Source organism: Schistocerca serialis, chromosome 11, assembly GCF_023864345.2.
Source record: "Schistocerca serialis cubense isolate TAMUIC-IGC-003099 chromosome 11, iqSchSeri2.2, whole genome shotgun sequence".
Lineage (NCBI taxonomy): Eukaryota > Metazoa > Arthropoda > Insecta > Orthoptera > Acrididae > Schistocerca > Schistocerca serialis.
Genome location: NC_064648.1, coordinates 185,897,911 through 185,923,349, shown reverse-complemented (window position 1 = coordinate 185,923,349; position 25,439 = coordinate 185,897,911). Strand labels below are relative to the sequence as shown.

At 42.6% G+C, this 25,439-nt stretch overlaps 1 protein-coding gene across 1 annotated transcript in view; it reads right to left on the bottom strand.

The window, feature by feature from the left end:
• The window catches only part of LOC126426626 (period circadian protein), a 195,944-nt gene extending 175,314 nt beyond the window's left edge, over positions 1–20,630 (bottom strand). Inside the window, exon 1 of the mRNA XM_050088515.1 lies at positions 20,085–20,630. The gene's annotated coding sequence lies outside the window, so the exon portion shown is untranslated. The remainder of the gene's footprint in view (positions 1–20,084) is intronic.
• Positions 20,631–25,439: the final 4,809 nt, after the last annotated feature.

Sequence of the window (25,439 nt, the reverse complement as noted above, 5' to 3'; positions counted from 1 at the left end):
TTCCTGTCGGGACACCTTCGTTCTGGAAATCTGTCTCGATACAAACGTACCGCGCCACGGCTATTACCCCGTGCTAATCCGTACATCAAATGGGCATAAGCCAACTCCGCATTTGTAAACATTGCACTGGCTGCAAAACCACGTTCGTGATGAACACTAACCTGTTGATGCTACGTACTGATGTGCTCGATGCTAGTACTGTAGAGCAATGAGTCGCATGTCAACACAAGCACCGAAGTCAACATTACCTTCCTTCAATTGGGCCAACTGGCGGTGAATCGAGGAAGTACAGTACATGCTGACGAACTAAAATGAGCTGTAACATGGAAATTAAGCGTTTCCGGACACATGTCCACATAACATCTTATCTTTATTTGTGTGTGAGGAATGTTTCCTGAAGGTTTGGCCGTACATTTTTGTAACACCCTGTATGTCGCGGGTGTCTGACTCTTCTGCGTCGAATATCGATATCAAAACGGCCATATCGAGTGCAATTTTTTTATTTCATATTATATTCGCCCCCCCCCCCCCCCAATGAACCATGAACCTTGCCGTTGGTGGGAAGGCTTGCGTGCCTCAGCGATACAGATGGCCGTACCGTAGGTGCAACCACAACGGAGGGGTATCTGTTGAGAGCCCAGACAAACGTGTGGTTCCTGAAGAGGGGCAGCAGCCTTTTCAGTAGTTGCAGGGGCAACAGTCTGGACAACTGACTGATCTGGCCTTGTAACACTAACCAAAATGGCCTTGCTGTGCTGGTATTGCGAACGGCTGAAAGCGAGGGGAAACTACAGCCGTATTTTCTCCCGAGGGCATGCAACTTTACTGTATGGTTAAATGATGGTGGCGTCCTCTTGGGTAAAATGTTCCGGAGGTAAAATAGTCCCCCATTCGGACCTCCGGGCGCGGACTACTCAAGGGGACGTCGTTATCAGGAGAAAGAAAACTGGCGTTCTACGGATCGGAGCGTGGAATGTCAGATCCCTTAATCGGGCAGGTAGGTTAGAAAATTTAAAACGGGAAATCGGTAGGTTAAAGTTAGATATAGTCGGAATTAGTGAAGTGTGGCAGGAGGAACAAGACTTTTGGTCAGGTGAATACAGGGTTATAAATACAAAATCAAATAGGGGTAATGCAGGAGTAGGTTTAATAATGAATAAAAAAATAGGAGTGCGGGTTAGCTACTACAAACAGCATAGTGAACGCATTATTGTGGCCAAGATAGACACAAAGCCCATACCTACTACAGTAGTACAAGTTTATATGCCAACTAGCTCTGCAGATGACGAAGAAATTGAAGAAATGTATGATGAGATAAAAGAAATTATTCACGTAGTGAAGGGAGACAAAAATGTAATAGTCATGGGTGACTGGAATTCGACAGTAGGAAAAGGAAGAGAAGGAAACGTAGTAGGTCAATAAGGATTGGGTTTAAGACATGAAAGAGGAAGCCGCCTGGTAGAATTTTGCACAGAGCATAACTTCATCATAGCTAACACTTGGTTCACGAATCATGAAAGAAGGTTGTGTACCTGGAAGAACCCTGGAGATACTAGAAGGTTTCAGACAGATTATATGCTGGTAACACACAGATTTAGGAACCAGGTTTTAAATTTAAGACATTTCCAGGGGCAGATGTGGACTCTGACCACAATCTATTGGTTATGAACTGTAGATTAAAACTGAAGAAACTGCAAAAAGGTGGGAATTTAAGGAGATGGGACCTGGATAAACTGAAAGAACCAGAGGTTGTACAGAGTTTCAGGGAGAGCACAAGAGAACAATTGACAGGAATGGGGAACAGAAATACAGTAGAAGAAGAATGGGTGGCTTTGAGGGATGAAATAGTGAAGGCAGCAAATGATCAAGTAGGTAAAATGACGAGGGCTAGTAGAAGTCCTTGGGCGACAGAAGAGATACTGAATTTAATTGATGAAAGGAGAAAATATAAAAATGTAGTAAACGAACAATCTGACCAGTTCTCTCAGGTTGTTCGCAGGTGATTCTGTAATTTACCGTCTAGTAAGGTCATCCGAAGACCAGTATCAGTTGCAAAGCGTTTTAGAAAAGATTGCCGTATGGTGTGGCAGGTGGCAGTTGACACTAAGTAACGAAAAGTGTGAGGTGATCCACATGAGTTGCAAAAGAAATCCGTTCGAATTCGATTACTCGATAAATAGTACAATTCTCGAGGCTGTCAATTCAACTAAGTACCTGGGTGTTAAAATTACGAACAACTCCAGTTGGAAAGACCACATAGATAATATTGTGGAAAAGGCGAGCCAAAGGTTGCGTTTCATTGGCAGGATACTTGGAAGATGCAACAAGTCCACTAAAGAGACAGCTTACACTACACTCGTTCGTCCTCTGTTAGAATATTGCTGCGCGGTGTGGGATCCTTACCAGGTGGGATTGACGGAGGACATCGAAAGGGTGCAAAAAAGGGCAGCTCGTTTTGTATTATCACGTAATAGAAGTGATTTCTGGCGTTCCCCAATGTCGTATAGGGCCTTTGCTATTCCTTATCTATATAAACGATTTGCGAGACAATCTGCGCAGCCGTCTTTGAGTTGTTTGCAGATGACGCTGTCGTTTATCGTCTAGTAAAGTCATAAGAAGATCACAACCAATTGCAAAACGCTTTAGAAAAGATAGCTTTATGGTGCGAAAACAGTCAACTGAACCTAAATTACGAGAAGTGTGATGTCCTCCACATGAATGCTAAAAGGAATCCGTTAAACTTCGGTTACACAATAAATCATGCTAATCTAAAGGCCGTAAATTCAACTAAATACCTAGGAATTAAAATTACCAACAGTTTAAGTTGGAAGGAACACACAGAAAATGTTGTGGTGAAGGCTAACCACAGCCTGCGTTTTGTTGCCAGGACACTTAGAAAATGTAGCAGATCTACTAAGCAGACTGCCTACAATACGTTTGTCCGTCCTCTTTTAGAATACTGCTGCACGATGTAGGATCATTACAAGATAGGATTGGAGAACATCGAGAAAGTTCAAAGAAGGGCAGCACGTTTTGTATTATCGCGAAATATGGGAGAGAGTGTCACTGAAATGATACAGGGTTTGGGGTGGACGTAATTAAAACAAAGGCGTTTTTCGACGGAATCTTCTCATGAAATTCCAACCACCAACATTCTGCTCCGAATGCGAAAATAATTCGTTGACACCTACCTACATAGGGAGAAACGATTACCATGATAAAATAAGGGAAATCAGAGCTCGTACGGAAAGGTATGGGCGTTCGTTCATTCCGCGCGCTACGCAAAGATATAGATGTTCGCTCTTTCCACGCGGTATACGAGATTGGAATAACAGAGAATTGTGAAGGTGGTTCGATGAACAATCTGCCAGGCATTTAAATGTGATTTGTAAGAGTATCCCCGTAAATGTAGATGTAGATTCAGTGGTCTGCAGAGAACGTCATACTGCTGTCTGAAGAATTACGAGAGGGTACACAGGAAAAACGGGAATTATTTTTTTAATAACTATATATTTTCAAATTGTTTACAAAACAACCTTATCCCCTTCAAAATTCTCTCCGTTTGTCCCACCGTTGCTTCCACCCTTCAAAAAATTTTTTGTAGTCTTTAGAAATGACTGACAGCGCCTCAATCGTGTATTTCTTGACTTCTTCAGTATTGTCAAATTGGTGTCCTTTCATGCCCCTTTTTATGCGTGGAAATAAGAAAAAGTCGCACGGAGCTAGGTCAACAGAGGTAGGTGCGTGGGGCAGCGGAAAGATCTCATTTTTAGCCAAAAACTGTCTGACAGATATGGCTGTGTGCTGGTGCGTTGTCGTGCTGGTAGAACCAGTCTCCAGGTCTGCCACAAATCAGATCTTTTTTGATGAAGACTGTTGCGCAATCTTCTTAAGACTTCCAAATAAGTGTGGTTTGGTTGCCGTTCTCAGCTTGGGGAACAAACTCTGAATGAACTACCCCATTGGCATCAAAAAAGCAAATCATCATTGTTTTGATGTATGATTTGACTTGACGATGATTTTTGGACGAGGTGACGATGGCGTCATCCGTTGGCTTGACTCTTGGTTGTATCCAGAGCACCGTGACTGATGGCCAGTGATGACCTTCGACAGAAAACCTGAACCTGTTGCAAGCCGTTGTTTCAAAGCACGACATGTTTGAACTCTACGTTCCTTTTGATTGACAGTCACAACCCAAGGAACAAACTTGGCAGCAACGGTTTTCATTCCCGGACCTTCCGTTAAAATTCGCTGAACCGAGCTCCAAGATAATCCACTTATCTCTGACAGTTGATCAATTATCTGTCGACCGTCTGTGAGCACAAGCGCTCGATTTTTTTCAATATTTTCGTCGATTCGGGCAGTCGATGGACGTTCGGAATGAGTTGGTCATCAATAGGCATGTTGCCATTTTTAAATTGAGCAAACCGCTCGTACACTTGCGTTCTTCCGTAGCGTCATTCGGTACGCTGTTTCCGACATTAAAAAAAGTTTCAGAAACTTATAATTAAATTTCCCCAGAGACATTTAACAATGGGAGGCCGCCAATTGTGAAATTCAGATTCGATTCATACTGCGCATAATAAAAGCTCATGGCCAGAGGTGTAATGTGACAAAGCACCAAGATGCACTTCTCAGCCGTTGTCCAGAAAATCGACAGTTAAAAGAAACCGTTGCGATGAAATACTCTCTACGATTGATAAAGGTGGCAGGGGTAAAATACACCGAGCGAAAGGCTATTTACAATTTGTACAGAAGCCAGACGGCAGCTACTGTATAAGAGCAAAGTGGCACGAAAGGGAAGCAGTGGTTGGGAAGGGAGTGAGACAAGGTTGTAGCCTATCCCCGATGTTATTCAATCTGTATATTGAGCAAGCAGTAAAGGAAACAAAAGAAAAATTCGGAGTAGGTATTAAAATCCATGGAGAAGAAATAAAAAGTTTGAGGTTTGCCAATGACATTGTAATTCCGTCAGGGACAGCAACGGACTTGGAAGAGTAGTAGAACGTAATGGACAGTGTCTTGAATCGAAGATATAAAATGAACATCAACAAAAGCACAACAAGGATAATGAAATGCAGTCTAATTACGTCAGTAGATGTTAAGAGAATTAAATTAGGAAACGGGACACTTAAAATAGTAAATGAGTTTAGCTATTTGGCCAGAAAAATAACTGATGGTGTTCGAAATAAGGAGGATATAAAATGCAGACTGGCAATGGCAAGAAAAGCGATTCTGAAGGAGATAAATTTGTTAACAGAGTATAAATTTAAGTCTCAGGAAGTCCTTTCTGAACGTATTTGTATGGAATGAAGTCATGTATGGAAGTGAAACATGGACGATAAACAGTTTAGACAAGAAGAGAATAGCAGCTTTTGAAATGTGGTGCTACAAAAGAATGCTGAAGGTTACATGGGTAGATCACATAACTAATGAGGAGGTACAGAATAGAATTGGGGAGAAGAGAAGTTTGTGGCACACCTTGACTAGAAGAAGGGATCGGTTGGTAGGACACATTCTGAGGCATCAAGAGATGACCAATTTAGTATTGCGGGAAAGTGTGGGGTTTAAATAAAAATAGCTCTAAGCACTATGGGACTTAACATCTAAGGTCATCAGTCCCCTAGACTTAGAACTACTTAAACCTAACTAACCTAGAGACATTACACACACCCATGCCCGAGGCAGGATTCGAACCTGCGACCCCGTAGCTACAGCGCGGTTCCGGACTGAAACGCCTAGAACCGCCCGGCTACACCGGCCAGCCGTGGGCATTAAAATCGTAGAGACGGACCAAGAGACGAACACACCAAGCAGATTCAGAGAGATGTAGGTTGCAGTAGTTATTCGAAGGCGATCAGAGTTGCACAGAATAGAGTATCATGGAGAGCAGCATCAAACCAGTCTTCGGACTGAAGACCACAACGACAACAATGCATCTGGAAATGTTAATGCCCCCATACACAATCAAACAATTTATCAAATTTTAACAGCTTTGTCAAATATTTCACAGTGTACTACTTTGTTGACATGTTTATTAGACACAGGGCGTGTTTGACGTCTTTGAGAGAGGTTTCGATTGACAGTAGATTTTACAAGATGGGGAACGTTGTTTGTGTCAATGTTTCGCCGCGCAAGTTTACCGGAAAAAAGTTTTGTTACAAAACTCACAGCACTGCGAGTTTCCACAACTATGAAAACAAGGATAAAAATAAAACAGCACTGTTGTTGTTGTGGTCTTCAGTCCTGAGACTGGTTTGATGCAGCTCTCCATGCTACTCTATCCTGTGCAAACTTCTTCATCTCCCAGTACCTACTGCAGCCTACATCCTTCTGAATCTGCTTAGTGTATTCATCTCTTGGTCTCCCTCTACGATTTTTACCCTCCACGCTGCCCTCCAATACTGTATTCGTGATCCCTTGATGCCTCAGAACATGTCCTACCAACCGATCCCTTCTTCTAGTCAAGTTGTGCCACAAGCTCCTCATCTCCCCAATTCTATTCCATACCTCCTCATTAGTTATGTGATCTGCCCATCTACTCTTCAGCATTTTTTGCAGCACCACATTTCGAAAGTTTCTATTCTCTTCTTGTCCAAACTATTTATCGTCCATGTTTCACTTCCATACGTGGCTACACTCCATACAAATACTTTCAGAAACGACTTCCTGACACTTAAATCTATACTGGATGTTAAGAAATTTCTCTTCTTCAGAAACGCTTTCCTTGCCATTGCCAGTCAGCATTTTATATCCTCTCTACTTCGACCATCATCAGTTATTTTGCTCCCCAAACAGTAAAACTCCTTTACTATTTTAAGTGTCTCATTTCCTAATCTAATTCCCTCAGCATCACCCGATCTAATTCGACTAAATTCCATTATCCTCGCTAAGCTTTTGTTGATGTTCATCTTATATCCTCCTTTCAAGACACTGTCCATTCCGTTCAACTGCTCTTCCAAGTCGTTTGCTGTCGCTGACAGAATTACAATGTCATCGGCGAACCTCAAAGTTTTTATTTCTTCTCCGTGGATTTTAATACCTACTCCGAATTTTTCTTTTGTTTCCTTTACTGCTTACTCAATATACAGATTGAATAACATCGGGGACAGGCTACAACCCTGTCTCACTCCCTTCCCAACCCCTGCTTCCCTTTCATGGCCCCCGACACTTGTAACTGCCTTCTGGCCTCTGTACAAATTGTAAATAGCCTTTCGCTCGGTGTATTTTACCCCTGCCACCTTTAGAATTTGAAAGAGAGTATTCCAGTCAACATTGTCAAAAGCTTTCTCTAAGCTAGTTACCAAACTAGTAGTTACCGAAATGATACAGGTATTGCCTCTTTCCCAGCCGTATATTGCACAACAAGACATTGAGGAGAAAATAAATATTCCATGCACAACAAAAAAATTGGTTCTGAGGTCGTTAGTACCCCAGAACTTAGAACTAGTTAAACCTAACTAACCTACGGACATCACACACATCCATGCCCGAGGCAGGATTCGAACCTGCGACCGTAGCAGCAGCGCGGCTCCGGACTGGAGCGCCTAGAACCGCACGGCCACCGAGGCCGGCACACTTTAGTGATGTTAGATTGACAAACTTTGTTGGTGTGTGTACGAGCCTGTGAGACGAACCCGTCGATAAGAAAGTTTTATCGCCTGCAGGTCCTGGGGTGTCCACACAACTTCCAGCCCCCCTCCCCCCCCCCCCCCCCTCTCTCTCTCTCTCTCTCTCTCTCTCTCTCTCTCTCTCTCTCTCTCTCTCAACTCTTTCTCTCTCTCTCTCTTTCCCTGCCTCCCTCTTATTCAATGCGTCTGCTATCCACTCCCTGCGGCGCTTATAGCTCGGGAGACGAAGCAGATCTCACAAGCTCTTCCCAGAAGACTGCCTTTTACATAAGAAATCTCCCTCGTATTCTGACAAAGCGTACCGGTTTTACCCAAGAATCCCCCGGCCCCTTTTACAACCAGAGCGCTGTGCGCTTCCCTTACGGCAAATCTACACAAAGGGCGGCTGGTGTAGGTTAGTAGAAGTCGAAATATGGGCCTAGTGAAGCTTATGGAGTGCAGTCATCTTTGGAACACGATGGCACTCCGTCTTAACGTGCGGTAATTCCTGGCAAAAAAATCTGGCAAAAAGGGCATTCCTGGCCAAGAGTAGTCTACAGGTACCAAACCTAGGCCTTAATTTGAGGAAAAAAATTATGAGAATGTACATTTGGAGCACAGCATTGTATGGTAGTGAAACATGCACTGTGGGAAAACGGGAAAGAAAAGAGGCTCAAAAAATGGCTCTTGAGCACTATGGGACTTAACTGCTGAGGTCATCAGACACCTAGAACTTAGAACTACTTAAACCCAACTAACCTAAGGACATCACACAGACCCATGCCAAGGTAGGATTCGAACCTGCGACCGTAGCGCCTACAACCGCTCGGCCATCCCGGACGGCACAGAAAAGAGTCGAAGCTTTTGAGACGTGGTGCTACAGACGAATGTGGAAAATTAGGTGGACTGATAAGGTACGGAATGAGCAGATCCTGCGTAGAATCTGCGAGAAAAGGAATGTGTGGAAAACACTGACAAGAAGAAGGCACACGATTATGGGACATGTGTTAAGATATCAGATAATAATGATGATGACATCCATTTGTTGTACGAGGGTAGAATATATTCTGATACCAAACGCAGTAAGGTATCTCGAACAGAATGGCATTCTCCATGCCAACCAGCGTGGATTCCGAAAACATCGATCGACTGAAACCCAACTCCCATTCCTCTCACCTAAAAGCTTCGGATTAAGGCGTTCAGGTAGATGCAATATTTGTCGATGTGCGAAAAGCTTATGACTCACTATTACTAGCTTATTATCAAAAGAGCGATCTTATGGGGTAGCAAGCGTAATTTGAGACTGGATTTTTTTTGTGGGGGTGGGGGTGGGGGGGGGGGGCGCAGGATCGAAGGAATATGTGGAAAAGGAGAAGGGCAGAATGACAGGATATATGTTAAAACATGAGGGACTGACTTCCACGATACTAGAGGGAGCTCTAGAGGGCAAAAACTGTAGAGGAAGACAGACACTGAAATACATCCATCAAATAATTGGGAACGTAGGTTGCAAGTGCTACTCTGAGAGGAAAAGGTTGGCACAGGACAGGGTTTCGTCGGTGGATGTTTGAAAACAATCAGAACACTGATGGCTCAACAAACAAAGTAAAATAAAATAAAAGCGTCCGTAAATAATTCAGCAGAATGTCACAATGAAGCCAGAAGTGTGAACCGCAGTAAAAATTGTGAACGCGAACATTTGCAAGCGAATAATGATGAAAAATTATGGTTGACAGTATTAAATATCTTATCAGAATCAGAAGAATTGATTTTTCCGCCGGCCGTTGTGGCCGAGCGGGTCTAGGCGTTTCAATCTGGAACCGCGCGACCGCTACGGTCGCAGGTTCGAATCGTGCCTCGGGCATGGATGTGTGTGATGTCCTTGGGTTAGTCAGGTTTAAGTAGTTCTAAGTTCTAGGGGACTGACGACCTCAGATGTTAAGTCTCATATTTGCTGAGAGCCATGATTAGCACAACACAACACCCAGTCTCTGAGCGGAGAAAATCTCCGACCCAGCTGGGAATCGAACTCGGGTCAATAGGATTGAAATTCTGTCGCGGTGACCACTCAGCTACCGGAGGCGGACACCCAATGTCAATGGGTTTGATTTGTGGGGCGCTCAACTGCGCGGCCATCAGCGCCCGTACAAAGTCCCAATCTGTACACAGTCCAGTTTAAGCCACGTTCACACATTATGATGAAATGATGGGGAAAACTCAAGCACTCAGTCCCCGGGCAGAGAAAATCCCCAACCCAGCCGGGAATCGAACCCAGGACCCCGTGATCCAGAGGCAGCAACGCTAGCGACATTTTTTTTTTTTTTTATCTCACTTCGTTCCTTGGTCGATGAATTTGTTCGGGGCGGACGTCCCGTGATGCTTCTTCAAGTTAATCGTCGATCCATAAACTCAGATTTTTTTTTTTTATTATAGAGGGCAGCTAACCCTCTGACCGTAACCACTACACCACGAATTGCTATTCACTGGTGAACCAAAACATTACGACCACTGCCCGCCGCAAAGTTGGATGCCCCCTGGTGGTGTTGCAGGCGCGTGACGCGGGAACAAAAGTACACTACTGGCCATTAGATTAGATTACGTTAGATTAGATTAAAGGAGTGAGACAGGGTTGTAGCCTCTCCCCGATGTTACTCAATCTGTATATTGAGCAAGCAGTAAAGGAAACAAAAGAAAAATTCGGAGTAGGTATTAAAATTCATGGAGAAGAAGTAAAGACTTTGAGGTTCGCCGATGACATTGTAATTCTGTCAGAGACAGCAAAGGACTTGGAAGAGCAGTTGAACGGAATGAACAGTGTCTTGAAAGGAGGATATAAGATGAACATCAACAAAAGCAAAACGAGGATAATGGAATGTAGTCGAATTAAGTCGGGTGATGCTGAGGGAATTAGATTAGGAAATGAGACACTTAAAGTAGTAAAGCAGTTTTGCTGTTTGGGGAGCAAAATAACTGATGATGGTCGAAGTAGAGAGGATATAAAATGTAGACTGGCAATGGCAAGGAAAGCGTTTCTGAAGAAGAGAAATTTGTTAACGTCGAGTATAGATTTAAGTGTCAGGAAGTCTTTTCTGAAAGTATTTGTATGGAGTGTAGCCATGTATAGAAGTGAAACATGGACGATAAATAGTTTGGACAAGAAGAGAATAGAAGCTTTCGAAATGTGGTGCTACAGAAGAATGTTGAAGATTAGATGGGTAGATCACATAACTAATGAGGAAGTATTGAATAGGATTGGGGAGAAGAGAAGTTTGTGGCACAACTTGACCAGAAGACGGGATCGGTTGGTAGGACATGTTCTGAGGCATCAAGGGATCACCAATTTAGTATTGGAGGGCAGCGTGGAGGGTAAAAATCGTAGAGGGAGACCAAGAGATGAATACACTAAGCAGATTCAGAAGGATGTAGGTTGCAGTAGGTACTGGGAGATGAAGAAGCTTGCACAGGAAGAGTAGCATGGAGAGCTGCATCAAACCAGTCTCAGGACTGAAGACCACAACAACAAACATAGATTAGATTAATACTAGTTCCATGGATCATGAATACGATATTTCGTAATGATGTGGAACGAGTCAAATTTTCCACTACATGACATAATTAAGTTAATTTAACAACATACTTAAGTTAATACAACAACTTTTTCATTTTTTTGTGTTTTTTATTTTTAATTTTTAATTTTTTACTTTTTTAATTTTTTTTTTTAAATTTATATCTAACAAGTCCTCTATGCAGTGGAAGGAGTTGTCATTCAGAAATTCTTTTAATTTCGTCTTAAATACTTGTTGGTTATCTGTCAGACTTGTGATACTATTTGGTAAGTGACCAAAGACTTTAGTGCCAGTATAATTCACCCCTTTCTGTGCCAAAGTTAGATTTAATCTTGAATAGTGAAGATCATCCTTTCTCCTAGTATTGTAGTTATGCACACTGCTGTTACTGTTGAATTGGGTTTGGTCGTTAATAACAAATTTCATAAGAGAGTATATATACTGAGAAGCTACTGTGAATATCCCTAGATCCTTAAATAGATGTCTGCAGGATGATCTTGGGTGGACTCCAGCTTTTATTCTGATTACACGCTTTTGTGCAATAAATACTTTATTCCTCAGTGATGAATTACCCCAAAATACGATGCCCTATGCCAGCAATGAGTGAAAATAGGCGTAGTAAGCTAATTTACTAAGATGTTTATCACCAAAATTTGCAATGACCCTTATTGCATAAGTAGCTGAACTCAAACGTTTCAGCAGATCATCAATGTGTTTCTTCCAATTTAATCTCTCATCAATGGCCACACCTAAAAATTTGGAATATTCCACCTTAGCTATATGCTTCTGATTAAGGTCTATATTTATTAATGGCGTCATACCATTCACTGTACGGAACTGTATGTACTGTGTCTTATCAAAATTCAGTGAGAGTCCGTTTACAAGGAACCACTTAGTAATTTTCTGAAAGACAGTATTGACAATTTCACCAGTTAATTCTTGTTTGTCAGGTGTGATTACTATATTTGTATCATCAGCAAAGAGAACTAACTTTGCCTCTTCATGAATATAGAATGGCAAGTCATTAATATATATTAAGAACATTAAAAGTGCTACACCAAGAAGAAATGCAGGTGATAAACGGGTATTCATTGGACAAATATGCTGCACTATAACCGACATGTGATTACATTTTCACGCAATTTGGGGGCATAGATCCTGAGAAATCAGTACCCAGAACAACCACCTCTGGCCGTAATAACGGCCTTCATACGCCTGGGCATTGAGTCAAACAGAGTTTGGTTCGCGTGTACAGGTACAGCTGCCCATGCAGCTTCAACACGATACCACAGTTCATCGAGAGTAGTGACTGGCGTATTGTGATGAGTCAGTTGCTCGGCCACCATCGACAAGACGTTTTCAATTGGTGACTACATGCGGTCGTGCATTATCCTGCTGAAATGTAGGGTTTCGCAGGGATCGAGTGAAGGGTAGAGCCACGGGTCGTAACACATCTGAAATGTAACGTCCACTGTTCAAAGTGCCGTCAATGCGAACAAGAGGTGACCGAGACGTGTAACCAGTGGCACCCCATACCATCACGCCGGGTGATACGCCAGTATGGCGATGACGAATACACGCATCCAATGTGCGTTCACCGCGAAGTCACCAAACACGGATGCGACCGTCGTGATGCTGTAAACAGAACCTGGATTCATCCGAAAAAATGACGTTATGCCATTCGTGCACCCAGGTTCGTCGTCGAGTACACCATCGCAGGCACTCCTGTTTGTGATGCAGCGTCAAGGGTAACCGCAGCCACGGTCTCCGAGCTGATAGTTAGCTGCTGCAAACGTCGTCGAACTGTTCGTGCAGATGGTTGTTGTCTTGCAAACGTTCCCATCTGTTGACTTGGCGATCGAGATGGGGCTGCACCAGCCGTGCGGATAAAATGCGTGTCATCTCGACTGCTAGTGATACGAGGCCGTCGGGATCCAGCATGGCGTTCCGTATTACCCTCCTGAACCCACAATTTCCATATTCTGCTAACAATCATTGGATCTCGACCGACACGAGCAGCAATGTCGCGATACGATAAACCGCAATCTCGACAGACTACAATCCGACCTTTATCAAAGTCGGAAACGTGATGGTACGCATTTCTCCTCCTTACACGAGGCATCACAACGACGTTTCACCATGCAACGTCGGTCAACTGCTGTTTGTGTATGAGAAATCGGTTGCAAACTTTCCTCATGTCAGCACGTTGTAGGTGTCGCCACCGGCGCCAACCTTGTGTGAATAATGGTCTGGAACGCTAATCATTTGCATATCGCTGCATCATCTTCCTGTCGGTTAAATTTCGCGACTCTAGGACGTCATTTTCGTGGTGTAGCAATTTTAATGGCCAGTAGTGTAATTATCGATATATCAAGAGGGCTATCGACAAGCTACACTTCAGCAAGACAAGTTACTGCACACCTATGGTGTTATATGAGTCCGGTTGTTGTTTTGTTAGTCGGCTCAGTTCTTTCTTGCAGTTGAATTTAATGTTAGCTTTGCTGTTTATTGCTTCTTTTCTGTGTATTGTTCTAATAGTTCAGATAAGTTCGTAACAAGAGAGAAGGGGAAAAGCAATTTCGATTCTTCCCGTATCGTTATGTTGAAAATACGTACACGCTCCTATAGTATAGCAATTTAACGTTAGCGCTGGGGTCGTTTTTTGGAGACTGGTAGAACTTTGGATTGCAATATTTCACAACGTACCTATAAATAGCATCAAATTAAAATCAGTGGATAAAAATACATTTGGGTTTGCATGTGTCGCTCAAAAATCGCATTGGTCAAGAAAATTTCACCGAAACGGCGATTGATGCATTTAATTTGGTCACGGGGACGGTACTCTTAATTAGGAGAAAAAAAAACACTTCCGTTTCGGAACGACGGGGAGGAAAGCCGAAGAGGTGTATGGTGGCACCACATTCGATAGTTCGTTCGCTTTTAAAGAATTTTTCAGCGGATTACTGGAATTCTTCCAAGCCGACTGCCCCCTGCACTTTCGTCCAGAATCTGTTTACGCTCTTGTAACACTATAATAAGTCAAGCGTTTTTTTTTTTCATATGTTCCATGATCATCTTCAAACTGTAAGGTTTTTAAGTTGTAGAAACAACTATAAATGTATACATAAAAAACTCGCTTAGTGCCCGCTGCTTCGCTCGCGTAGGCTGTATGGCCTGCAGAAATTTCTTTTGCTCTTATTTAATCGAATTTTAATGTTGTTCACGTATTGCAACACCTTCCAAGTTTTCACTGTAATTAAGGCCACAGAAGCATGGCCTTTTCCGAATGTACTTCTCACCAAAAAGCGATTCTGGTAGCTGGCGTCCGAAGTCTTTGTTAATCATGCCTTTTGCGTTCTTGGGGAAATATTTGCATAGCAACTTCCATTCCCAGACAAGTATATTTTTATTTACAAGAGAGAAGTGAAATACAAATTTCAGAAATTTAGCTTTTAAATTTTTTTTTAATGTAACGAAATATTTTCTTACAATTTTTTATCAAAAAAAAATTTTCAAATGTGTGTGAAATCTTATGGGACTTTACTGCTAAGGTCATGAGTCCCCTAGAACTTATAAGTACTTAAACCTAACTAACCTAAGGACATCACACACATCCATACCCAAGGAAGGATTCGAACCTGCGACCATAGCAGCCGCGTGGTTCTGGACTGTAGCGCCTAGAACCGCTCGGCCACCACGCCCGGCCTGAGACAGGTTAACTCACCAACGTCTGGGGCAAATCCAGCCAAATTTTCTACATACATTACTCATTATTCCTGTAAAGGTATGTTGCAACAATATACCCCAACCATCCCTAGGGGCGAAAGTGGGGCTGGGAATTATAAAAAAAAAAAAAAAAAAAAAACATGAAACGACCGCTATTAGTATGAAATCCATAGGTTTTGGGGGCAGTCACTATGATACAAATGAAATGACACAATTTCAGAGACTGCACTGGTCTCGTACAAATATGATTTTATGTACCTATACTGAAGTGTTGATTGAAAATTTGTACCAAGGCCGGGAATTGAACCTGGATCTCTTGCTTGGAGGATTGAGGAGGGAGGCATAGCAGAGTAATCCGTGCGGCTTTGTGAACCACAGTGTCATGGTGCCTTAGTGGCTAACAGACCTGCCTAGCAATCAGCAGACCCGGTTTCGAATCCCGTCTTGGCACTAATTTTCGATCGCCGCTTCATTCCATATACATAAAAGGCACTATGAATACTTCACCACTACAGTTGGGGAACTGGGCCTGGAGGAGGGGACGAAGACAGTATCACATAAACAACTCCCTGTAATTTGTGATAGAATTTCTACCAAAACTGGCAAATGTATCACTTGCCGTCTGGAAAAAATTAAAACGATAATAAGGTTGCCCTACCAGCCTGGTAGCTGAAGGTTTGGCGTGGGAAGGCATCACATAAAAAGCATGGGTAGCGATGCCTGGAGCAATTTCAACCAAATATGGTGTATAAAGTTGTGGTATTGCTGCCAGACGTGGGAGCGAGGATGGGTGACATGTCGAAACATCGAAAAACAAACTGTTGGTATATCTTCCCTGTATTTAGGTCATCTGGATTACTTCAGAAGTATGAGGAGCAATGTCTCTCACTCGTCCTTGTTGGCTGAACATACCACATCGTGTTTCGGGGACCAAAATCACACCAAACAGCTCACAATCAATACCAGAGATATATTTAACATGCTCTCTAGAGATGGAAGGTGTAAAGAAAAAAAACTCACAATCGGTTGCCAGCAGCACTCCTGTTTTTCGAAACGACAGTCTATAACTGGCAGAATTATACGTTTCACAAGCTGCGACATCGTCGCGAAAAAACACAGTGACCCGTGTATGCAATAAGTTTCCTTTAATTTACGTCTATGGTCACAATCTTTTCTGTTTAACAGATTACCGGTTTCGGTCTTTGATGACCATCATCAAATCTGTCTCATAAAAACAAACTCCTAATGCACTGCAGCCATAGTGGCATAGTCAACTGTTAAATGCGGAATCAACACCAGCATCGTCAAATACATATAAATCACATCACATGAGTAAAACTACTGTTTAAAACATTAGTTTTACTGACAACATGACTGATGCTGGTATTGATTCCACATTTAACAGTTGACTATGCCACTATGGCTGCAGTGCATTAGGACTTTGTTTTTATGAGACAGATCTGATGATGGTCATCAAAGACCGAAACCGGTAAACTGTTAAACAGAAAAGATTGTGACCATAGGCGTAAATTAAAGGAAACTTATTAGAATTATACGTTTTGTCCCGATTCAGACGAAACACCAGAGCGAAAATCGCTAGGGATATGGCTGGGATACGCATACAAATTTGTGTGACATATGTTAAATGTGTGCAAAATATATTTCTGTGTAAAATATAGAACTACAATGCAAAACTTAAAGACAAAAGTAATTTCTCCTGATGTGCTACCTATGAGTAACATAGTTCGATGTGGCTTGCGCCGTAGATAGGAAGAACTGAAACAGTACAGCACAGAAGGTAACTGAAAGAAATACGCAATGAGACAAACAGAAATGACACTTTTATTCGAAGACAGTAATTACACAGAAGTCGCCGCATTTTATGAGGGTCCCCTGGTGGAATACGGTCCTTAACAGGGTGTGTGATCCATCACCAGGGACGGTAGCATGTGCTACGCAATGTTCTCCCATGCTCGCAAACAAGGTTCGAAAGGAATTCTATTCCTCCACCAGTGTGGCTGACAACTGCTGGATGGTTGGTGGTGCATGTGGACGTGCTCCAGTATGTCTCCCCAATGCATGCCACACGTGCTCAATGGGATTTAAGTTGGGGCAACACGCAGCCCAGTCTATTCACTGAATATCCTCCCCCACCTGCGCTATTCCATGCGGTCGTGCATTGTCATCCACAAAAACGGTTGCGCATTGTCATCCACAAAAATGGTCGCGCATTGTCATCCACAAAAATGGTCGCGCATTGTCATCCACAAAAATGAAAGGAAATCAGGGCCGAATGCACGCCTGTGACTTGCGCATGGGGAACACGTACAAGGTCACGGTAGCGTTTACCAGTGAGTGTACCGTCTTCAATGATCTGAAGGTCAGTACACCCATGGAACATTAAGACTTCACACACCATAAGACCTGGACCACCAAATCAATCGTCTTCAACGACATTCCTAGGTGCATTATACATATGTCTCGCCATATGACACTTCCCATTTGTAATGTCCAGGGACCATCAAGAATCGTGGCGACTACAATGTAATTAGTCTCTCTAAACAAAATTGTCACTCCTGTTTGTTGTTTGAGGCCTGCAGTGCAAAATACGAGACATGTTTAAGTAAGTACCGTTTCGAAATTTAAAAAAAGACGTGCTAAGATATCTCAATAATTTTGTTTTTACATGAAAGCCTGTACCTTAATCTACGCACTGACGCCATTACAGTCTGATTCTCCCTTGTTTACGTTGTGTACTGAGTGTTTAAGATGCCTCCGATAATCGTGAGTCCCACCGACTGTGAAGTATGTACGGGCTGTTATAAGATTTCTTAGTTCTGGAGGCCTAAAAGCGATCGATATTCATCGTGAGATCTGTGCAGTTTACAGAGAAAACATTATTAGTGATGGAATGGTAAGAAAGTGGGTGAGAGCATTTAAAGATGGCTGCACAAATATGCACGATGAACAGCGGAGTGGGCGTCCTTCGGTAGTTAATGAAAGTTTGGTGCAGGAAGTGGACAATAAGGCGAGAGGAAGCAGACGCTTCACGATTTCCTCCTTGCGGGATGAATTTCCTAATGTTTCTGCATGTCTTTTGTATGGCACTGTGACTGAGCGCTTGTATTACCGAAAATTGTGCGCACGTAGGGTATCTAAAATGTTGACGGATGTGCACAAAACCAAACGTTTTAGACAGTGCATTGACTTTCCTTGAGCGGTACAACAACGACGGTGGTGATTCCTTAGCCAAATTGTTACGGGCGATGAAACGTGGGTGGCCTACTTCACACCAAGATCAAAGCAACAGTCCATGTAAGTTGAGCAAGGGAATCCTTTTGCTGCAAGACAATACCCATCCGCACGTGGCGAATCAGACCAAAGATCTCATCACATCTTTTCGATGAGAAACTCTGGATCATCCTCCGTACAGCCCCGATCTTGCGCCCAGTGACTGCCATCTGTTCCTGCACTTGAAGAAACACCTGGGTGGTAAGCGTCTTCGAGCCGATGACGAAGTCAAAACAGTGGTGGTACAGTGGCTAACAAGTCAGGCGGCAGACTTCTATGAGGAGGGTATTCAAAACCTGGCACAAAGTTATGACAAGTGCCTCAGTGTTGACGGAAATTCTGCAGAAAGTACAATAAGGTAAACGCTTTCATATTAAAATAAAATTATTGAGATATCTTAGGACATCTTTTTTAATTTTCAAAATGGTACTTAAAAAACACGCCTCATATGTCTTCTAATGACACAATTATTACGAATATCAGTCAGCTACACTGCTCTTTAAATGGTTTTTCTTTTATAAACTAATCACGATGGGCCTAAGCCCATTTTGGCATATTGCCACCATTAGGTGCTCTGTAAATACGTAAGTAAGCAATGGTCTTAATATGATGGTCTGTAACTATGATCAGAAAAGATTTTTTATCTTATATGTAATATCTTGATGCCCTTTTTTAAAATTATTAGCTTCTCCTTAGATGTACACTGGAGATGTATATATGACTTTAGTTGGCTGCTATGTATACTATTTTCCTCTTCACAGCTTGGATGATAGTGGACCATCGATGATACATGTTTACATAGTTACCATTATAAATAAGTTCAAATTTGCTCTGAGGACTATGGGACTTAACATCTGAGGTCATCAGTCCCCTAGAACTTAGAACTACTTAAACCTAACTAACCTAAGGACACCACACACATCCATGCCCGAGGCAGAATTCGATCCTGCGACCGTAGCAGTCCCGCAGTTCCGGACTCGAGCGCCTAGAACCGTATGGCCACCGCGGCCGGCTATAAATAAGTGATGTGTGGAAATTAGGTAGTTTTTCTACTATGTTTATAGGACTGGCTTTTTACTACGTTTTTGTCGGCAATTTATTTTGTCTCACTGCATATTCCTTCCAGTTTCCCTGTGTACCGTACTGAAGCAGTTCTTTCTGTGTACGGTCAAAGTATCACCAAGCTTTGTTATTTGGCTGTAGCATATCATCTGAAGGTTGCTTTTGTTATGAGTTTTGCACACCATAGTATGTGATGCGTCCGTATGTGGGTGAAGCCGAGGGAAAAAAGCTTGGATATGCATAAAGACTCTGTGCCACAGATTTTAGGGGGAAAGGGCGAGATTGGGGGGGGGGGGGGGTATGAGAAAGGTCGCCTTGCCCCCCCCCCCCCCCCCCCCCCCCCGCCGCAGTTGCTGTGATCGTATTTCAACCTAGGTGGAACATGAAAATAATATTTCCAGAATGAGATTTTCGCTCTCCAGCGGAGTGTGCGCTGATATGAAACTTCCTGGCAGATTAAAACTGTGTGCCGGACCGAGACTCGAACTCGGGACCTTTGCCTTTCGCGGGCAAGTGCACTTTCTTTCAGGAGTGCTAGTTCTGAAAGGTTCGCAGGAGAGCTTCTATAAAGTTTGGAAGTTAGGAGACGAGGTACTGGCAGAAGTAAAGCTGTGAGGACCGGGCGTGAGTCGTGTTTGTGTAGCTCAGATGGTAGAGCACTTGCCCGCGAAAGGCAAAGGTCCCGAGTTCGAGTCTCGGTCCAGCACACAGTTTTAATCTGCCAGGAAGTTGAATGAAAATAATATCTTAATAAGCTGTGGCGCTTAGGCATGAACAGAAAACTTATTTCAAAGTATAACAACAATACATTATAGTATATTTTACTCACGTTTGTGGAGTGCGATGGTGGTGGCGAACAGGCCTTCGATCCGGTGAGGGTGATCTGTCACAAAAGTGGAGCAACTCCGGCACTTGTGGCGTATTCTGGGAAGAAACACAGCAGGAGACAGTCAACACACAGAAAACACTCACTGGTGTGTTTTATTCGGTGCAGCAACGAAGCACGGGCGAGTTTGTTGCGAGATGGTGTTCTAACCGCGCGAACGTGGCACGGAAAATAACGCGGGCGAAGCCACACACAGGCCAAGTCAGTCAGTCACGTTGCACGGCCGACTAGTCACGTTGCACGGCCAGGAACTGCGCCGCGCGATGTAATTTGGACGGCACCACTCGCGCACGCGTAGACGCCTGGTTTGCAAAGTTCTGTCTGTCACGGAGCGGCACTGTACGTAACAACTGCGACACTCGCTGCTGGAGCGCGGTTGACGGTGCGAGTGCGTACTGTGCGTACGGTATGTCTGTCGTTTGAGAGCGCAGCTGGGCGTGCTGTTTACTCGTCGGCTGCTTCGCTTTACCTGCCCTTCCGGCTGAGCCGCTCACGCCTTCAGGCGCCCCGGCGCATGCGCAGAGCCGCGCCGGGCAGCTGTCTCTTTCTGGCGTCACGCACCCGCGCACGTGAGCTCCGCAGTGCAGCCAACCCCGGCGCGAAGTCACCGCCGCGCGCCACCAAATTCCCCCAAGGACCTGACCTTCCCACTGTGAGCCAAATAGCCAGGCCCCCACAACCGCACGAGTGGTCGACTGTGATGAGTGGACAAATTGAATAGCTGGGCGGCGGCCAATTGAGTGGTAAACTGACGCGCGGAGTTCGAATGTTTATACATCGCTTTTGGTTATAAAATGCCTTCCCTTGAGTTAGGTTACAAACATAATGCCTCATTTAAATACGTTACTACAATATACTTTTTAATTTACGAACGAACGGCAACTAGTCACAGCTTATGAATTTATCTTACGTACTACATGGAATCTGCCGTAGCTAAAAGTTATGTACTGGACCCCTAGCATTTTTCGTATTTCATTTACGATAGATGTACGCAAAATGCATCAAAACACTCGAAGATTTGCCCACTGTATTAATAGATACTTTCTGACTCTACCTTGCTTTAGATTTTATGACGAGAAGTGAGTTTCACATGGCATAGTGCTTTGGCAACTCACGACCAAATTATCAAGTTTCAACCTAATCTAGACCATGAGAACATTACCGATCAGCCAACTTTCTTCAAAATGATCAGAACGTATAAAATGGTATTCTGTCGGTCGGAAATCTTGCCTCCTGACAGCGTGTAACCATTTTTGTAACAGCTGTGTTTTTGAGAAAGGAAACCTGCAAATAGATGCACAGACATTATGCTAATACTGTGTTACAAAAACATTTATCGCATTCGGGAGGACGACGGTTCAATCCCGTCTCCGGCCATCCAGATTTAGGTTTTCCGTGATTTCCCTAAATCGTTTCAGGCAAATGCCGGGATGGTTCCTTTGAAAGGGCACGGCCGATTTCCTTCCCAATCCTCCCCTAACCCGAGCTTGCGCTCCGTCTCTAATGACCTCGTTGTCGACGGGACGTTAAACACTAACCACCACCACCACCACAAAAACATTTATTAAGCAAGTGCACTGACATACAAAACAACTTCAAATATTGACATACCTGTGAAATGTAATATTCGTTCCTTTCTCGAATTTATTTGTAGAATTAATCGCTGCACAACTCTTCACCATTGTACTTCTTTTGATTGGAACGTACAGACAGTAGAATTACGAGTAACAAATACTGTATGTACGTCCGAACAAATATACAACGTTGAATCAGGGTCTTCATAAACAACAATACTACACAACCCATCTTTTTTTTTTAATCTCATTTTGTTCGTTTTCGTTCGTTGCATTTGCTCGGGGCGGACGTCGAAAGACACCCGTTTCAGTTCGTAGCTGATCCATTAACTCAGTTTTTATTTTTATTACAGAGGGCAGCTAACCCTCTGACCGAACACGCTGAGTTACAGTGCCGGTATCAGACTACAACCACTATAATGGCGTCCAGCCGAACGTTCAAATTATCCCGTGACTGCAGCGCCATCAGTGAGTCTAGTTATTTTTTACAAGGTCTTTGCAAATAGCCGAGCGGAGGCTTCTCCTTGCCTAGGGTGACCATATGTCCCGATTAATCTGGATTGTCCCGGTTTTTGAGGCTCAAAAATTTGTCCCGACATTTTTTTTTTTTTTTAAACAACAAATTTGTCCCGATTTTCAAGGATTATCTTCAGACATTTACAAAATGGTTAAAATAGTTTCTGAGTGTCGATTTTATAAACTATCAATTGAAACTGACATTCCGTACGTTGGTACCCCCTGATAATGTACAGCTTAAGCACTATAATTGTTGCGTACTCTTATTTTCTTTTGCTTAGGCCGGTATTACACTATCAAATTTCTTTGTCAAAGATTTGATCAAAGATGTGATCCAATATTCCGTCCAATATATTTGACAAAGATCTTTGACGTAGCGCTACAAGGGGTATTACACTGTCATCAAATTTTTCGTCAAAGTTCAAGATGGCTGACAACAACTTGTTATTAACCGCAGCAGTTCTACGTACTCCAATTGCATTGTGTGCACATGCGGAAAAGAAGTGGGGGGAAAAATGGAACCATACATACGAGGTTGACAGTCTTAAAAGTCCTGGGATTACAACTTGATAATAAATTCAGTTGGGAGGAGCACACCACAGAACTGCAGAAAGGCCTTAACAAATCTGTATTTGCAATTTGAGTGATAGCAGACATAGGCAACATAAAAATGAAAAAGCTTGCAAACTTTCATTCCATAATGTCATATGGGATAATATTTTGGGGTAAATCTTGAAGTCAAACAAAAGTTTTCAAGGTCCAAAAGCGTGTAATACGTATTATTTGTGGAGTAAATTCACGGACCTCCTGCAGAAACCTCTTCAAAGAACTGGGTATACTAACTACTGCCTCTCAGTTTATTTACTCCTTAATGAAATTTGTCGTAAATAATATATCTCTTTTTCCAACAAACAACTCAGTTCGTACATACAATACCAGGAACAAAAATTATCTGCACAAGGACTTGAAAGCACTTTCTTTAGTTCAAAAAGGGGTCCGCTACTCAGGAACACTCATCTTCAATAATTTGCCACCAAATATAAAAAATTTGGTTACAAATAAAGACCAGTTTAAAAGGAGCCTGAAAGACTTACTACTGGCCAACTCCTTCTACTCCATTGGCGAAATTTTTAATAGAAACAAATGATGTATTGTGTTTATTCATACTATTAGTATTGCTATTTCAGCTTAAAAAAATTGACATGTTCCACATCCACGAGGATCTCCTCAGCACGGATCTATGGAACGAAAAACTAATCTAATCTGGGTGAAGCCGTGGGTTTTACGACGACACGATATAAGCATTCAACAAAACTTGTTACGTGAGCTTACAGTGGAAGACGTCAAGTCGTACATCAATTACTTAAGAATGGATGAGCATACATTTCTGTATTTGCTCAGTGAAGTGTATCCTCATATCACAAAGCACAATATTCACTGAAGAACTGCTACATCTGCAGAAGACAGGCTCAGTGTAACACTCCGATTCCTTGCTACAGGAGAGGGTTATGTTAGGTTATGTTAGGTTAGGTCAGGTTAGGTCAGGTCAGGATCTTCTTAATCTATTTTTGTATTCAGGGTGCCTCACGTTGTAAAGCGCCTCATCAGCTTCAGACATCTCTATTAATTTTGTAGTTGTCGGCACACACCAATTGTATTTACCGGCAATGGTTATAAAAACACTACATACGACAGAACGCTGCAGCGATGCTAGCGCTCCATGTGGTAACATGTCACATTGCAGTGAACAGAAGACAAGCGATTTGTTTGATCAAATCTACAGCGAGGCCCTAGATTTGATCAAATATTGGACGACATTTGACAAAGTCCCTATTACACTATCAAATATCTTTGACAAAGATATTGGACAAAGAAATTTGACAGCGTAATACCGGCCTTACCATCGTTTTCAGCACTCAGTGTCAGTTTCGTGAAGTGCTAGCACGCCGTGGCAATGCCGAAACGAAAATCAAAGTTTTCGGAAGAGCACCAGAGGAAATTTCCTTGCTTCACTGCTGCAGACAATGACTGTTCAGCAAAATGTAACTGTGCTGTATCCCTGTCTCATGGTGGTGCTGCAGATCTCAAGCATCGTATGGAATCAGAGAAACACAGGAAGAATCTTCGATCGGCAGGTTCCTCGCAAAAAATGTCGAGATATTTTGTAACTTCAAATACAGAGGAACATAAAAACGTAGCTGCAGCAGAAGGAACCCTGTCAGTCCATGTTGTTAAACACCACCAAAGCTATCGTTCTAATGACTGCAGTGTTCAACTAAACAAAACAAAATTTTCCTGGTTCTAAGATTTCAGAAAATGTTTCGTGTGGAAGAACAAAGTGTGAAGCAATTATCAACAATGTTATAGCTCCGCATTCCCAGAAACAGGTAATAGCTGCTGTAAATAGTGCAAAATACTTTTCAATATCTACTGATGCTAGCAACCATGGGCATCAGAAAATTTTTCCTGTGATAGCTCAGTATTTTTTCGTAAGTGAGGGTGGACTGCAGACGAAATTGCTTGATCTTGATGAATTGCAGAACGAAAAGTCCGAAACAATTTCCAATTATCTTTCTCATGTTATACAGTCATTCAGTATCATCTCAAAGTGTGTTGCATTTGGCGCAGACAATACTGACTGTAATGTTGGGGGGTTAATGAAAAAAGAGGGTAATAATGTTTTTCACACATCTGAAAGAAAAACTGAAAAACTCTAACATTGTTGGTATAGGTTGTCCAGCACATGTTGTTCATAACACACTTCAAACAGCTTGTGATGTTTTACCTGTTGACATTGACTGCATTGTCATGAAGTTGTACAACCATTTTCATTTTTTGTATAGGTGGCTTTCATTGTTGCCGGCCACAGAAAGGATCTTGAAAATGTATGAACGTTTGAAATCTTACTTTTTGTGACAGTCTAACTCAAAGTGCCCTGCTATCTTAAAGAGTTTTTTCAGTGATCCTATAAATGAATGTTATTTACTTTTTGTACATTCACAAATGAGTGTTTTCCAACAATCCATTCTGAGCATTGAGAAACAGAATAATTCCATATGTGAAGTATTAGCAGTCTTAAATAAAGCTTTGACAAGTCTAAATTCAAGGAAACATGAACATTTTGTACCACTAAGTGTAAAAAAACTGCTGAATGATTGTGATGACCAGTCTGTTAAGAAATTTGACATAGCAGTATCAACATTTTATG